Source organism: Bombus affinis, chromosome 15, assembly GCF_024516045.1.
Source record: "Bombus affinis isolate iyBomAffi1 chromosome 15, iyBomAffi1.2, whole genome shotgun sequence".
Taxonomy (NCBI): Eukaryota; Metazoa; Arthropoda; class Insecta; order Hymenoptera; family Apidae; genus Bombus; species Bombus affinis.
In genome coordinates, this window is record NC_066358.1 from 2,244,558 (window position 1) to 2,261,475 (window position 16,918).

At 37.5% G+C, this 16,918-nt stretch overlaps 1 protein-coding gene and 1 long non-coding RNA gene across 3 annotated transcripts in view; both read left to right on the forward strand.

Moving 5' to 3' along the window:
• The window catches only part of LOC126924915 (uncharacterized), a 136,867-nt gene extending 125,045 nt beyond the window's left edge, over positions 1-11,822 (forward strand). Inside the window, exon 3 of the long non-coding RNA XR_007713754.1 lies at positions 8,532-11,822. This is a non-coding gene — a long non-coding RNA (uncharacterized LOC126924915). The remainder of the gene's footprint in view (positions 1-8,531) is intronic.
• Positions 1-16,918, forward strand: part of LOC126924910 (protein slit) — a 588,806-nt gene that overhangs the window by 178,725 nt on the left and 393,163 nt on the right. The window lies entirely within an intron of this gene.

Genomic DNA, 16,918 nt, shown 5'->3' on the forward strand with positions numbered 1-16,918 from the left:
TGGTTAATTGGCCTGGCAATTCGACAAGGTAACGGTTTGCAAGTGGTAAAATAATTACGAGAAAGCGGATAATATCATCGAGCCTGGTGGATACGTTTCGTTTTATCCTGTAAACCGCATAAGACGGCTTAGTGTAAGATAAAACGAAACATGGGGTGCTTCTGCCCCGTAGGGTTTCCGCAGTTCGACTGTCGCTGCAATTTAAGTCGCCGCGATAAAGAAGCTTGTCAAACGCGCGCGAAGAGCAGCACCAGACAAAGCTTCTTTTCGTGTCGATGAAAATTTCATTTTCTACTTGTCGGGAAAATCTAAAGTTACTACAACGTCGTAAAGTAAATTTTATGAAAAATTTAATGGAGAAATTGAAAAATGAAATGGAATTCAGGAGATAGTTATTCAGAATTGTATGTAGGGCACTGTAGACTGGACGCTGGAAAAAAATATATTAAACGTTTGGATAAAATATTAGCGGGTACAGCTTTCGTTATTAATTCGTTATTATTACTTCATTGCTTTAAATTTAACTTAAAAAAATTACATTAACAACAATTAAATTTTCTTTCTTTAGGCAAACTTCTTGTACAATAAATATCGCGTGTTTGTTCATGATCTAGGTATCACATACCCATCAAAGATTTTATATGAAAGTTTGGCAAAAACTGAGGCACAAAAATTCCAAAGTGAATTTTATCCGTAAAATACACGCATTCCACTGCTCGAACCACATTTTTCCGAAAAGATGCTTTTTTACCAAATTTCCCTAACTACCTTGTCCCTTAAAAAGATGCAGGATAAACGTTTTACCATAAAAGAGCTGGAAAATCCCTTCAAAGAGGCTGAGAAAGGGTAATGTTTGCGGATAGAGTTCGTACAACACGTTTTTCTTTCGTCGCCTTACACTTTGGCCAAATATTTTGCGAACACAGCTTGTACAAAGGGGTGCCGCAGAGATGCTGGTCGATTTTGCGGACGAAGACACGAAGAGAAAGAGAGGAGAGAGAGAGAGAGAGAGAGGGAGAGTGCAAGTTGCACCGATCGAAGCAACCGCGTGTGGTATTGTGCCGGGGCTTCGGAGCTTAGAATTACAAACAAACGCGATTACGCCACACCCTGTACCTCTCTACGCTGCTCAGAGATCGTGTCCGCGTTGGACACGGATCCATCGATCCACGATCGAACCGCCGATATCAATGTCACCGACGCGATTCAACCGGGACCTCGCCCTTTTCATGCTCGAAACGTTTCCTTCGTGGGAAGTTTGTGGTAGCGAGATTCTCGCTTAACATCTTCGATGCTTTTACCCGACTTTCCAACCACGCTATGTATACCAAAATTGGCACACGTTTCAGAGTTTGATAAAAATGCTCGAATTACTCACTTTTTAATATTTCTTCGTTTTCTACATTTTTTAAAAATTTGTTTGAATTGTTTAGTCCTTAGTATTGCCTCATTTCCCGTGTTTTATTTAGATACGTGTGAATTATTTAGGCGTTAACATTTTTTCTTTTTCTATCTTCTGTTTTCGTAAATGAAATCGTATATGAAGAACGATGGTGATGAATTTAGTTTCTATTGTTGGAAGAGTTGCATCGGCTAGCCATTAATTTTGAGGATAAAGAGTGAGATTGATAAGACGGCTGTTGTACTTTAAGCTTCTTATTGGACGAACGGCTGAGCTCTTTTGGGACGTGATCGATGTTTCTCGAAGTGATCAATTTTATAATAGCTGAGAGCAATTGTTCCCAATAGAAACTGTCTGAAAGTATTTAGGCCTTCATTGATTGATTCTCGTACATTAGAATATATTCCGTGTCCTGAATTACTAAATATCGTGACACTTGGTTAATACTTCAGCTTAGTAATTCATTGACAACAATTGAACAATAAAATGACTAAAATATTAAAAACATTATGGAATAAATTACACATAGAATGTGTACGTAAAATCTGTAGAATACTATAGAATATAGAAACAAAAATACTCGAACAATTAATCGATCATTTTATCGTGGCTACGACAGGGAAAAAATTATCGAAACATTTTATTTCAAATAAAATTCCTGCAAAAGTTTTTTTCAGAATTGCTACTAAATTGACATCTTTTAGCTTTTCCGAAAATCGTCGATCAGAATCTTCCATTAGTTCTCTGCAATAAACTCCAATTACTCGAAACAATGGAATCTCCATTCACGAGATCCACTACAAAGTGAACTTAACCTTATCTCACACCGAGAACTTTTCACTCTTCCTTCTTCTAAAATTCTCGAAAGTTTCCTATCCTTTGTACCGCCAAATCGCCGCACCATGCACCACCGTCTCACCAGGATTGTTCCAGTTTCGGAAATACGAAATCTGAATGCGGCAGCAGACTACGCGCATTTATCTATGTCACTTTTAGCCACGATACCGTCGCACGACATTTAGATAGGAAGGCGTATCCAGCGACGAAAGTCGAATAGACTGGTCGTAAAGTTCGCGGGGCCGCAACGGAATAGAAGTACGAAAATGTCCCTATTTCTATGCGGTTTTTGACAGTGGCGCGGGCGCGAGCACGCCTCTATCAGCGTTTTATCCTGGTTTCCTCCTTGGCGGCGCGCGGCGTAAATCAAACGGGAATTCCGGACCGACGTGGCTTTCTTTCTTTTTCCGGTAACTCGTTTCTTCGCTGTTCCTTTCTGCGGAGAATATACATTGCTGTACGAGAGTCACAGACTATTTATCAAACGGAAATGATTTGCTTTTACGAATGAATTAAAGCAATCTTAATATTACTTTCAAAGTGTGTGTATCAAATACGCAATATAAAATTTATCTATCGATTTAAAACAATTGAATCAGAAAAAAATCAGGCAAACAGATTTTCGAAAAGTTACACAAAAGTTACACGGTAGGTAATCGTATAGCATGGAATTAAAATAAAGGAGTTTCTTAAAAGAGTAAAGTTCGTCGGTATCGACGATTTCCACATGGAAAGATATGAGAAAGGATATTCTTGTTTCACATCTGGGTTGAATGTATTTCTGGCACATACTAATGTAATATGGTATGTAGTGTCACACGTGGACGTTCCATGGATAAATATTTTTTGAGCCAAAAAGAATTATAGGAGAAATTTATTTCGGTTCTATAATAATAGCGTACACGTTAATAATGGAAGAAACATATTTTAAGAGCATTTCCAACACGTGTGAAAATACCATATACGCAAATATCTCGACAACGTGCTTTAGAGTTCTTTAAAGTAACTTCGATATTAAAGAGGAGGCTATCTACGAAACCATGTACAACACTATCTAAACAATTACCTAGAAAGCCACTCCTCTTAAAAGCTATCCAAAGCATTATCTAAGCTTAATGCATTATTTCTACAAAATTGCCTACGAAAAGTTTCCCATGAGAAGTTCAAACTTTTCAAGTAAAAAAACTTTTAACTGATCTTTATAAATGTTAAAAGAGCGAAATTCTCTCTAAATAATCTCTGGACCAAAAGACGATATATTATGGTAATAAACAAAGGTTAAATTAAAAAGATTAGCTTTTCCTTAATATAAGCCTAGTACTAATGAATTTCTTTGCATAACAGTAACGGATCTAGTAATAAAACAAATAAAGTTCTGCACAAGTAAGCAGGTTCTAACCAAGTAATCTTGCAATTCTATAGGTTACCAACTATGTATTCTATTCGAAATAAAATTATAGAATTGCCAAAAACTGCTCGTACAACGAAAGTCCACAATCTGTTGCTTGTCAGTTCGCTAATATCATTAATTAGTTAATTACCAGTTCTGTGGTTCCAGCATTGGGTGTGTCACACGCACTTGTATTGAATACAATTATCATTTCCTGGCCTTAATAAATTTGTCTCTTAAAAAGATTAAAGCCATCCTACCAAATCGTCCAAAAAATTAAAAGAAGAAAAAAGAAAGAAACTGAACCGCAATTAAGATGACCGAAGAGGCAAGTGAAAAGAAGAAAAAGCCGAAAGTAATACTATCTTTAGCAGAGTGGCAAAAAGAAAGAGAAAAGCAGTTCGCGTGTCCAATTCCACGGAGACCAGGTAACTCGAAATCATAAAGCAGGAGGAACGGCATGGGGACAGGCTATTAAAATTCCAAGCGTTCAAGTAGGCCCGGTCACCGGATAAGGCGGTGAATTTATCGACAGAAGTTAATTAAATCGGCGAAAGCTCTCGGCGAACACATCGGCGGCGATCAGCCTCGCGTGTTATATGCCCGCATAGATCCAACGTAATTGCGACGCTTAAGGGCTATCCTCATCGGGCGCGACTCCATGAAGCTATCACAGGCGCCGCTAATTCAGCGATTAATTCGAATCGTCAGTCGTAAGGCTGGGATTGCGTTCCACTGTTAACGGTAATTAGGCGGCTTGATTGCGGCTTCGCCTATCGTCTATCGACTTTTCCTCTGTTTTCCACGATAGTGCCTCGCTTCGCTTTATAGAGTCTTGGATAATGCGTGGTGTTTAACCTTCTAATCGGTGGTTCGTGATTGCATGGGGTTTCGGTGGAAAGTCGCGAATTAAGATATCTGTGCATGTGCTTTACGAGCTACTGGGTGGTCTGTCAAGTTACCGTTGGATTAGAGCTTCTTTACGAAATAGATCTTTGGTTCCTTATTCTTCCTCTTTTTATTATTATTATCTCTCTAGTAGCGGATGTATCTTCGGTTTCATTTCTCTTTTTATTGCCAACACATGTTCTTTCACTAGGCTGAATACAAATATCGAATAATAATATCGAATATACTAATATCGAATAATAAAAAACCTTTTAAGCTTCCTTCGTTAATAGTACAAAAGTATAGATAAAACGGAAGATCGAAATGTTGCAAATTGAAACTAGAATTTCATGGCGTAACTGTGTCAAGCGACAATTAATTTCTGCCAGGAAATAAAATTAATTTAGTCGTCGACTTTCATTAAACTCTGAACTATAACAAGAAACTCTCAAGTTGTCGTCGATTCATATTTCCGCCGTGACAAACGTAAATTGGCAGCAGAGGTTCCTCTTCGCCTGGTGTCGAACGAACACGACTGGATGGATGACAGTGTTTGCAACTTAAACATTGTCGAAGTAGTGTTTCATTGAATTCGATATTCCCCGTGTCCCAGGGTGCAAGTAGCGCAAAAGGAAGCAAACAGAGTCGTAATTTACAAGTGAGACAGTCAACAGTGAAGCTTCCACAGTCAAACCATTCATCTCTGCGAGCGCAAACTTTGTAATCAAATAAACCTGAAGATTTGCACATGCCACTACATTACGTCGTTCATTGTACCGCTCATACTTTGCGTTCTCTGCAGCTAATATCAATCTTACGCTTCTTTAATCCAGTTCATCCTGGTGAACAGGTCAAAGGTGGAACGCGAGAGTACACAGACCTTTCCCAACATCGCATTTTTCCGTTATTCTCGTAAATTAATTGACGAAAGTTATTGCTTTGAATAGTCTACAGTAAGCTGTATTAACAGCGACTTTTCAGTTTTAAGCTTATCGGGTATTTTATATTATTATGCAATGTAATACATTGTAAATATTCTTAAAAATCAACATCTTTGACTGAAGTATCGTAAACAAATTTTTGAGAAAATATGAAACGTGTGAACTGAATTGTTTCTAAATATCTAAACAAATTCAACAGAGAATTTAGAAGAAACTTTATTGTTTAAAAGCATCAAAGAACTTTTCAGGAAATATTTTGTAGAAATTTGATTCTTTTAAGAAATGAAACTCTTTTTTTCTGCAAAAAAGTTTCCAAGAAATAAAAAAGATTTTGAAGAAATATTTTATACACATTTAAATCCTTAATCTTTACATTATTTTTGTTAAAGTATATATTTCATAGAAACTTTGTAGAAATATTATACTTTCGAAAAAGTCTATATACCTCTACGAAGAAAAATAAGATTCTAAAAATTAGAATAGTGAAAGTACGATGAGAAAAGTGCAAAGCATTTACAAACAGAGGAGCCTCTGTAGCATGGCACGATCTCATTTGCATGCACCGTCAACGTTTGGCATCGGCGCGGTTAACTTATCTCCCGAAACGGGCGACACTCTTCTCTGGGATACTTCATCTTCGCAACGGCTGCGGAATATACAGAAACGCGGAGGTAGACGGCTATACTTAGAAGTTCTAAACACTTGGCCACGTTCCCGAAAGAGTCGAAAAATATATGGCCCGTCAAAACAACAGGAGGCCGTAACACCCGCACAACAACGCTCGCGAAACGTGTTCCCTTCCGAGATATAATTAGATAATTAATGTCGCTGCTGGCACAGGCGAATGGGTTTCTCTTCGCGAGTTTTCCACGATTCTGTTGTATCTTTTCGCTAACGCTTCGAATTCTTCTACTATATATACATCACATTTATATAAATTATAATCACAATTATATAAATTTAATACGATATAATTGTGTAACTTCTTGAAATTTATTTGGCATAATTTAACACTCCATAGTTTCCACTAAAGTTTATTACCATCTAAATTATGCTAAAATATATTCGGAAAGCGAAGGTTCGCAAGAAATAAAATAAAATGTATTTTCCAAACGGAAAGTTTTCTATCGTATGGAAACTTATTGAAAAAGCGAATGGAATATAATAATATATATCCTGGACCAATTTAATAGTCCATATAATTCACAAACGCAGGCTATTAAATTATATACCAAAATTCACAAGTTGCATCAGAACCAAAGTAAATATCTCCACTTTAAGGAATTAATTCTTGTTTCAATCACAGAGCAAAATTGATCGAGTTTATTCGTTTCAGATTCGAAGTAACGCGGATAATCCCCATGACGTGACAGAGCGACAGCATCGTCTCAGCTCCGCGTTCCCTTGCATTCGAAACGATCTATGAAACAAGTTTGCGATATGAAAGACATCAATTCGATTATCTACGAAACGCGTTTCGACGGACAATTATCAACGCGTGTCTATAACTCGTTCCGCCAGAATTCTATTCGTAACTTGCCACGATGAAAGAGAAACGGATAAAAAACAGAAAAATAGATGGACAAAATTCGGTGACGATTATTAAAACAGGAGAATCCAGCGGTGAGTCCGACGGGTTCGTTCGATACTCGCGGATCGTTAAAACGTTCGTGATTAATTGCCACTGGTTAGGTCGGTGTAACGAGCCCCTTCAGACGCGAATAAAAATAAAGAATCGCGAACGCGCGGATGTAATGGCCGGTCGATAAATGAATTTTAATTGTATGGGCCCGGCGAGCCAGGCAGATTCTACACGAACGAGAGAATTTGACGATTGCGAATCGATGCTCCACGATGCATTCTACTGTTTCCTTGATTAAAACGCCTTATAGCAGAATTTTTAGTTTTTGAAAATTGGAAGAATCGAAATAAAAATAATTTTTCATCGAGGTTCTTTTAACATCGGCTGATTATCTGATTGAGTTTAAGTCCTTTTGATGTTACTCTTTAATTGAAATATTTTAAGATGGATTCTCTAAATGTTTGGAATAATGTAGTTAGGAATTTTGAAAAGTTCGAAGGACTGGAATAAAAAAATCGTCGGAACGTTTTCCAATAATGACTAATGAGTATAGATATCCGATGAAGTTAAAGTTTTATTTGATCTCTCTTTTGATGGAACCGTTTAATATAACTGATCGCAAGTATAAATCGTGGAGGTTTAAAAATTGGATAATAAGATTTCTTTTTTTTCTATCGATAAATCTAGAACACAAATCAATGGAAATACATTCCACCCACACTCATCCTAACTTCAACAACAACTTCTGAAAGATTCTTCTCTTCTATAGAGAGGCTGCGAAAATCGTTCATAGCCTTATTTCCCATGAATTTTCCTAGTATTAAATTTTTGTAATCGTACGAAAGTACTACCAGATGATATGAAACTTAATGCACTTGCACTTAAATTAATTACGATATAAATGTTACAATAAACGCAAAGCTGTAGCTACTGTACTACAAACCGAATCCGCCATAAAACACAGAATACAACAGACGAGATATTTCAAGCCTTTCAACGCGCTGCTGCCTCGATACTTCACGAACACGCAACCATAGTTTCGTCTATTCACTGTTCCGTTTTATCCAAACCGCGAAGCCTCACGATCGTCAGGATTTCGTGGCGCAATCCGCGAACGGCTCAACCGTTGGCCGCCCGTCGTTTATGAATAATGATAATGACGTGTTTAGCCCCGTAGGAACAATAGACGAGTTGTAGCCCACTGCTCGTGGGTGGAGGGACTCGAAAAGATAACGGATATACGAGCGTGTCTTCATCGGCTCGATTCGCTTAATTAAGCCCGCGTGGCTCCGCGCTGGCCCGAGCGCAAATGAGGCTTGTTTTTCTGCGAGGAACCGAGACCGAGGCTGTTTTGGCACCGCGGGCTATGAAGCCTCGTCTTCACGATGACGAATGAGTTCTTGACTATGCTGAATGGGATAGGCTTCGCGACCACTTTGTTCAGTTTTTTCTGATTGATTCTAATTCGTCGTTTTCTTTTGTTTGTTTCAGGTAAGTTGGAGATAAGCACTTATTGGACGATAATGGAGACTTTGATACTGCGGTGTCTCTGCGTGTGTGGTAAGCTCCGGGTAAATTAGGGTACAATTGGATTTACAGCTCTTGGAAAACGGTATAAATGGATCGTGAATATTTATGCAAATTTATAGTTTTATGGACGTAAGTAGAGAACTGGGATCTTCGCAGAGATTTATTTTATTCGTAGAAATATCGAAATGTCTTTATACCTAAAAGTATTAGATTGTAACAAAATTAGAAACCTTAACTGTGGAATTCTTTATTATCTCGCTACTCTATCATTCCATAGAAATATTCTATTCAGCATTTAGAATATGATATAACCTCGGTCACGTAAATTAATCACATCATAATAATAACATTATTCTTATTTTCCGGTTTTCCTTATAAGATGTCATCCTTAAATTTTCCATTGATCGATCTTCAGGCAAGCTATTATTCCGTTAATCAATGACCATTGTGATGATCAAGAGTCTACGGTATTAGACTTCAACGTCCGTGATTCGAGAAACCTTAGCAATGGTAGGATAGTTTCACCAGATAGCTCTATAGAAAATCATACTTCTGAGAGAAGTCATGGCTCGCGTGATCGAACAACCCAAAGTCATCGACGAGACGTTAGTCACGTTTCATGTAAACGTTCCATCTATCGAGTAATCGAGCAAAGTACAAGATACCCTTGCAATACACGGTGACAGGTAAAACTGACTGGATAAAGACAAGACCCTCGTAGCATCGCCTCGAAAACCCTATTTAGCCTGGTGTGGCATCGGGTTTGGAAAGCATTCGTGGTCGACGTAACCGCAACATAAACGAACGCGGTCTCGAAAAACAAGCTTGACCAACAAAAAAACATGATTCACCACGTTGAAATCCGCTCCAGGTTTCTCGTTGTTAATTCTTGCATTGTTCTCGTCTCGACTCGCTTCCTTTCCGCAATTTCCTATCGATCTCGAGAAATCGAGTCGGTCGTTCTACTTGAGAAACAATAGCTATACGTGTTTCTAATACATCCGTTCCAAAAGTCTGTAGGTCTTCTTTTCTCAGATTTATATTTCTTCGTCTTTCTAGAGAAGCTTTTTAACCCACTGAGGTCCGACGTTGCATTGCATAACGTTGCATCAAAACAACATTTTAATCACAACTTTTTGTCTTTACGGATTTTCATTATTGTTTTCTGGTTTTTAATACTGTGACTTTAGCTCTTAAAATATTGATGTTAAATATTTCGTGTTGAAATCTTAAAATCTCCAAATATTAAAACATTCAAACATTCAAATTCTCTAAATTTTCAAAATTGTAAATTTCGTTTCTTAAGTATATTTTGTTTGATAAATGGATGTGCTTAGTAGCGTGTCTGTGGCAATCAATTTCTATCGAAGGACATAATTCATGAAGAATAGGATACAAATTAGCAGTTAATTATAGAATTTTTAATAAAATAATCTTTTTAAATTCAGAGATGTTTATGTAATTTTTGTCCTTGCAGTTTAATATTTACCTGGTAACTGGGTCGTTACCTTATCAGAAGCTCCTTCAGTTGCAATTAAAAATTAACAAAGACGAAACGTTTTTAATTAAATCCGTTTTAATTCCTGGAAACACAAATACGCCAGATGTAATGAATTTTTAGCATAAATGAAACATTCTATTTAATAAACGAGGAAATTCTGGGTAAATGAGTTATTATGTCCAAAGCTTATTAGCACTGCTGGTAAATAATTTAACGATTTAACTCTTCCTCGCCGATAAATGAATTGAAAATACATTTATTGTTATTATTATATCATTTATATTGACAATTATGCATGTACAAATTGAGAAATTATGATTGACACGATAAATACAATGGCGGACAAAGGCAAGCTCAAGTTTTATATTAAATATTCTGTAAATACTTTTTCATCATATTCATAATAATGAAAAGTAAAATAGTTTCGCTATCGCAGATAGGAAGATAGGAACTATTATTATGAATTTCATTTAACAAATACATTTATGTATGATCCTTTTTATATCTACTTTTACTCCAATTTTATACGAACTACAAACTGCGACGAAAATAGAAAATTGCACAAATTGTAAAATAGAGGTTGTGTTGTATAATGAGGTATTATGGAACTATAAAACTTCAAAGAGGTTATAAAAGTTATCCTGTATAATATATCTGAGATGCTACGAAGCTATTGAAACTTGAAACTGTATCGCTTAATAAAGCTTGAAAAATTAAACTTTATTCTCACATTAAATTACTTAATATACTCTGTCTCTTCGAAACACATTAAAGTATATTACATAAATATTTTTAAAATTGGTCGCTCCGTATTTCGAGATTTTAAAATGACGCAATCATAGCCGTGCAATGGTTAAGCTTTCTTTTGTTCGCCATTGTAACTATATGAAAAATTACACGGAAACGCCTTTGTTACAAAAGAAACCAAGTAATTTCGAAGCTGTCTAAGAGAATAGCTCGTGTATACAAGTTATTAACCACTAAGCCTGAAACTTATGATCGATGATGCATAACAATGAACGAGATGGTCTGGAACCTTATGACCCGTGGCACAAGTGGCTGTACCACATTCGCCATGTTTTTCCTTGGTGCGAGATTACGAAACCGCTATTGTAGACTGTGCGCATAAACGCTCGAAAACTGCCGATTTCAATTAGAGATCGGTAAATGTTACCGGCAGAGATGAATTAAGCAGTCGTGACAGTGAAAGGGAAACGTGTCTCCTTTGTTCACGAAGCAAACTCTCGGCACGTGAAAGCGGCTGTTTAGAACGTGTTCGTTGTATCGATTATTGTTCGTATTGTTTCGAGACCTGTGAAAAGAATTCCGCGGGTGTTACCCGCGTAATACTTTATCATCCGACAGCGCAACATTTTCCATTATCCACGTGCGCGAATCATAAACTACGAAGCGAGAGAAGAGAGAATTTTTTTATATGAAAATTCTGAAACAAAACGGAGGATTTTTTTAATGATAAAATGTTCCACAAAAAGGAGGACGTTTTACGAGAGAAATTTTCGAGAAAACAGCTTATTTTTGGTAGAAAGATTTCTAAAGAACATTTTATTTATAAAAACTGTTATTTTATCTCTGATGAATGGAATATTTTTTAATTCTTGGAATATTTTTGTGCATTTTATTTAAATTACGTGATCGGATTGTCCGAGATTTTTTCGTGGTAATGTTCAGTAGTTCAAGCATTTTTCTGATGAAATATTCCTTTATTGTTTCATATTCCATGAACTGGGGAATCATTAGGAGATTTTATCGATAGCCGAGAGAAGCGCAAGAAACGCGAGAAACTATCCATCACGGATGCTTCTTCTCTTCCGAAGACGGGATAACATGATTAAAGACCCGGTTGTGATCTAGGTCGGAAAACAAACTTCTTATCTCCTCACTGGTGTGTACCTGATTGCCATTCTTCCATTGTAATCTTTTGCTCATAACTGGTCTTGCGAATGATGTATAAATAATTATATAGATAACCATCGATTATTAACCACTTTGATACGAAGAATGATATCGATTAATAATATGATAAAGTACATGTTCTGCAATACAGAACAACTTTTAGTTCCATTTGTACATTGCACTATGATTAATCATACAAAATACATAATTTCATATCATTTATACTTTTCTATGACTGGAAAAATGAAATGTAGAAGCTGGTAAAAGTACACTTTGTTAAAAGTAAGCAATATATGGCCTCGTCTTAAATTGTAGCTACTGTATTTCATCGATATTAGTGAAAACTGTGTTTACATCATTTCAATAAATAATATCAAAATGTTGATCGAGAAAGGTATCGCGAAAAAATTAAATCATAATCAATGCGACGATCCGTTAAAAATGACGGCGTTTGAAGCTTTCAACAAGATCCCAATATCCACCGAATAGCATCCACGTAAAATATTTTTTCCGTGCAAATCGACGGGGTATACTAGCTCGCTGAGCGTTATCGAGATAGTTTCATTATCGTTTCACTTGATTAGGAAGCCGGCTTGCCAGCGGATCGCGGTTCATGCGATTACAAAATCGAACGATCCGGACGCCACCTAATACGCAACCCAACGGAATCTCGTTGGTATAATGAACACGAGTCCGAAAACGGAGAAAGAGAGGACGAACCTGTGGGGATGGTTGTTCGAGTATCGAATGTTGAATCTCCGGATCGATCGATCGCCTGGCTACGCTCGTCGTTTAACCAGATTATTCACGCTCCACCAATGAAAAGGGGCCAATGAAATTGCGATAAAGCCGAAATTGTGAGCTCGCGAGCACGTACAGGATTGAAGTGAGAGAAACAGAGAGACAGAGAGGAGGTGAATGGGGATGGGGTTTGGTGATCAGGCCGGCAGCAAATATCGCCGGACGACTTTCATTTTCAGCGCACTAATTATTCACCTAGCCCCAGAGCTCGTTCGTTTGTTTCTGCCGCGTTCGCAAATAAAAGCGCGAGCCGAAATGGATGCGCCGCGACGAAATCGCGACCCAACCCCGGCCTCGTAAAATGTCCAGGACCAACCGCGGCTATTGGCTGGTTTTGGGCCTCCAGAAAATCGTCGGCGACCCTGCACCCTCTTTTCCTTGAATTATCCCTATTTTCCAAGGTTTTATTTACCGGGAAATGTTGCGAGAAAAGATTTCTCTTGGGTTATTTTCTCGTTCCGGGAGGTTTGTTTGAGCTGCAGGAGAAACGCTTTGACAGGCAGAATGTTGTTCCGTTATGTGCAGGATTATTAGTTTACTGTTAGTTATTTGACATGAGCGGATCATTATTTGAGATTTTAACAGGTTATTTGAAGTTTGTTACGGGAGTACATACGGGTTTACCTTTTTCTTTGTGCTAAGTTTTATCATACCGTCCCCCTTATTTGAAATGTTCTGTCCGAATTAAAGAGGCTGCATAAAACCGAAGTTTCGCATTGTTTTCCTTCGTACAGCTCGAAATAATTATTTCTTGAAACAGCCTATATAATATAACTTTATTTAAAACGTAAAAAACGCAAGGAACTTCAATTATTTCAATTCCATGCTGCCAATCCAATCACTGTAGCCTCCTCCTTCCAAATTACCTCAACATTTCACCAAAATTCACTCTGTCGCAAAGTCCTTTTAATAACCAACTCTCATCGCACTTCATCACTCACGATCCACAAAACTTCATCGAGAAACAGTTGCCAACTCTCGGCCGCAGACAGAGCGTGGAAAACGCGGCCGACTCCGGCAGAGACGGACCGATTTGTCTAATTAAATCAAGCGGAGAGGTGCGGAGGGCTATGTGTCGCGCGGCCATCCACCGTACGAAATTGCAATGGACCAGAGGAAAGGGTATGGATTAATGGCCCCAGCCGATGATATGTTCGGCCGTGCACGGCACGGTTAAAAGCGATAATTTCCTCGTAATCCCGAAACGTCCTCTCGTTATTATTAATTGGCCGGTGTCAGTTCGCCGGTCCGTGTCAGACCGCCTAGCGCCTGGTCAAACGTATCGTCGCAATTTTCTCCGCAACACCCCCTTTGCAACGCAGCGTCGTGGCCGCTCGGGCGCGCAAAATTTGTCTGGATCGTCTCCCATGCTCGTTAAACTGCTAGCGAAAGCTGAGATCCAAACGCGTCGAACACGACACCCTAACTCCCTGTCGGAGTTATCGCGGCGAATTGGTTTATCAAGCGACACGCTGACCGATTATTTATGGTTACCGGCAGTCAAGGTTACGCTCGGTGGACAAGCGTCGATTAATCGCGCGTGTCCCGCGTTCCAGCGCTCGGCTACTGCCTCTTGCTTATGGCGATATCGTAGCTGCAATAGGAGAATGTGATTACGCAGGTGATTACGGGAGATTGTTAAGGAGGTGAAAACGTAATTATAGAGGTTTGATAAAACGGAAATCGAATGCTTGCCGAGCTGATGCTTTGGATGATGACGAGACTGTAGAAAAGTAAAGTCATGAGTGATTATTTAGAGTTCTCGTACATATGGTAGGGATAAGCTTCGGAATATTTGGTTTTGTTTAGTTTATAATTATTGCGTGGTATAATGATTGAATGATAGGAAAGCAGTTACGAATGATTTAATATGTATAGTATGAAAAGGAGAATTCTGGAATATCTGGATTTGTATTGGTGTTATTTGATATTATGATAAGACGGTAGAAAATTGAGATTATAAGTAATTACCTATATATAGCTTCACTAAAATTTTTAACGCGGCTAATTAATCAATATTCTAAAAAAGATTTTTTAGAATACTTGGCTGTATATCGGAGTTGTTTGGAGGTAACTTGTTTGATAATGTTGCTCAAAATTTGTCAACTGAAATCTGGTTAAAGAGGTAGAATATACCTAGATAGTACATAGTACATACATAGCATAAAATATATTCATTAGGTTGCTAGAAAAATTCTTTCGTTAGAATTTACGTAGAATATACTAGTACAGAAAAGGTATAGCGTAATAATAGGAGATGGGTGAAAATTTTTCTGTGTTATGCACGGGCAGGATAATATGAGAGCAACATTTCCGTTAATGTCGTTTAACATGATAAAAAATGATGACAAGAACAGATATAAAAATGGAAGTTCATTAAAAATATAAAATAGTGTATGTAAATGGTAGACGATTTTTCTCTAGAATATTTTGTTAAATCTTAAATGCGTTAATTCAATCCTGCTTTTACTAGGTTGAATTCCGTAATCGGCTTAAGAGAGAAAGCTATGTTGTGGAAACGTAATGTACGGTAAAAAATAATACTGTGAATACTAAATAGTTTCAGATAAATTATACAGAACTCATTAGAGTTTACATAACACGTGCAATGTAGAATTAATTCGAATTTTCCTTAAATTTGTCACGACAAAATTGTACTGGAACGCACACATTCGTCACGCCATATGTAATTAAACTTAACACACGGCATTGGCAATCACAGCTGAAATTTCAGTGGGGACCATCTAGTAGCATTAAATTTCGTGTCCATTGTATCACGAGCTTTCAATCAAACGCGAAATGTAGGGCACTGAAAAACACCGGCAAAATCGTTTGTAGAAATCAGTAGGAATAATCAATCGTGATATAAATTAATTGAACCTTTATATGCCATTTATATAAAATATATAGTTTTTACGAAAAAAGACCACTCTATGAAATTCAATCCTCCTGATATATCATTCTCACTTTAACGTAACTTTTTTACAGTTTAACATTTTCTTTTATCGAACTATTCTTCTCGATTGGTTTGGTTTCTATAAAATGAAAATGGATGAGAGATAAAATATGCAAAATATATAACGAAAGCTCTGTTTCTATCGAATAAATCTATACTTGTCTGAGATGAGAAATATCCAAGCTGGCTACAGTATTTTTCGAAGCATTCTTCAAAAAATTATCTTTCTAAAAGAATATTCTGTACAGTGTACAATACATATAATAAACAAGATTAAATTATATAAGATGTAATAGACATAGATTATTAATAATATTAGATTATATAAAATATAATAAATATAATAAACAAAATTCACAAAAAATTCACGAATTCACAGAGATTATAGGATTCTAAATTAAAACGCTGCTTTTTTCTGAGAGCGAAAAATTTCATTTGAAATACTCGTACTATAAGCGTGGACTATGTCAGCGACATAGAGTTTGTGAACTAAGGCTTGTAAAGTAAGAAAAGGTTAATTTTAAATGAAGACCTCTTCCTTCCAAATTTCAACTTCACTCACGTCAAGAAGTAGAAAGAAAGGGTAAGATCATGAAGAGGTTGCGGAATGAAAAGAATTCAAATTACTTCGATTCTCATCGCCCCCTTTCATGAAATTCACGAAGGAAATAGCCGCGGAATCGCGAGTCCCGTTAGTTAGCCCGCAATTTGTTCCAGCTAACGAGAAGTTCGCGCCGACGAGATTTATAAGGCGGGTTCTCGTTAAAATAGTCGACGCGCCGCTCGAGCCATGCAACCAACCATCGTTGGAAAAACAAAAGTTTCCTCGGGTGAATTCGCGCGATTCCGCGAACGTTTGTTTAATTCGATCTGGACCAGGATGCAATTCTGAAGCGCCGCCTGGTTACAACCACGGCCGAGTTCCAATTATCGCGTTAACTTTTTCATTTACTCGCCATCCTGGTGTATAATCCAACGTTAAATGCGTTTAAACTTCGTCTCCGTGGGACGCGATCTCCCAGTGACGATTGCGAAACAATTCACGTTGCAATGAGCTGAAACACGAATTTCGAGCTGTGTCTGCTTGAAGTAAATGAAACGGCGGATTGGTGGATTTAGGTTGTACGAAAGGCGTTGTTTTCGTGGAAAACGAGAGTTTAAGTAATTCGAAAATAT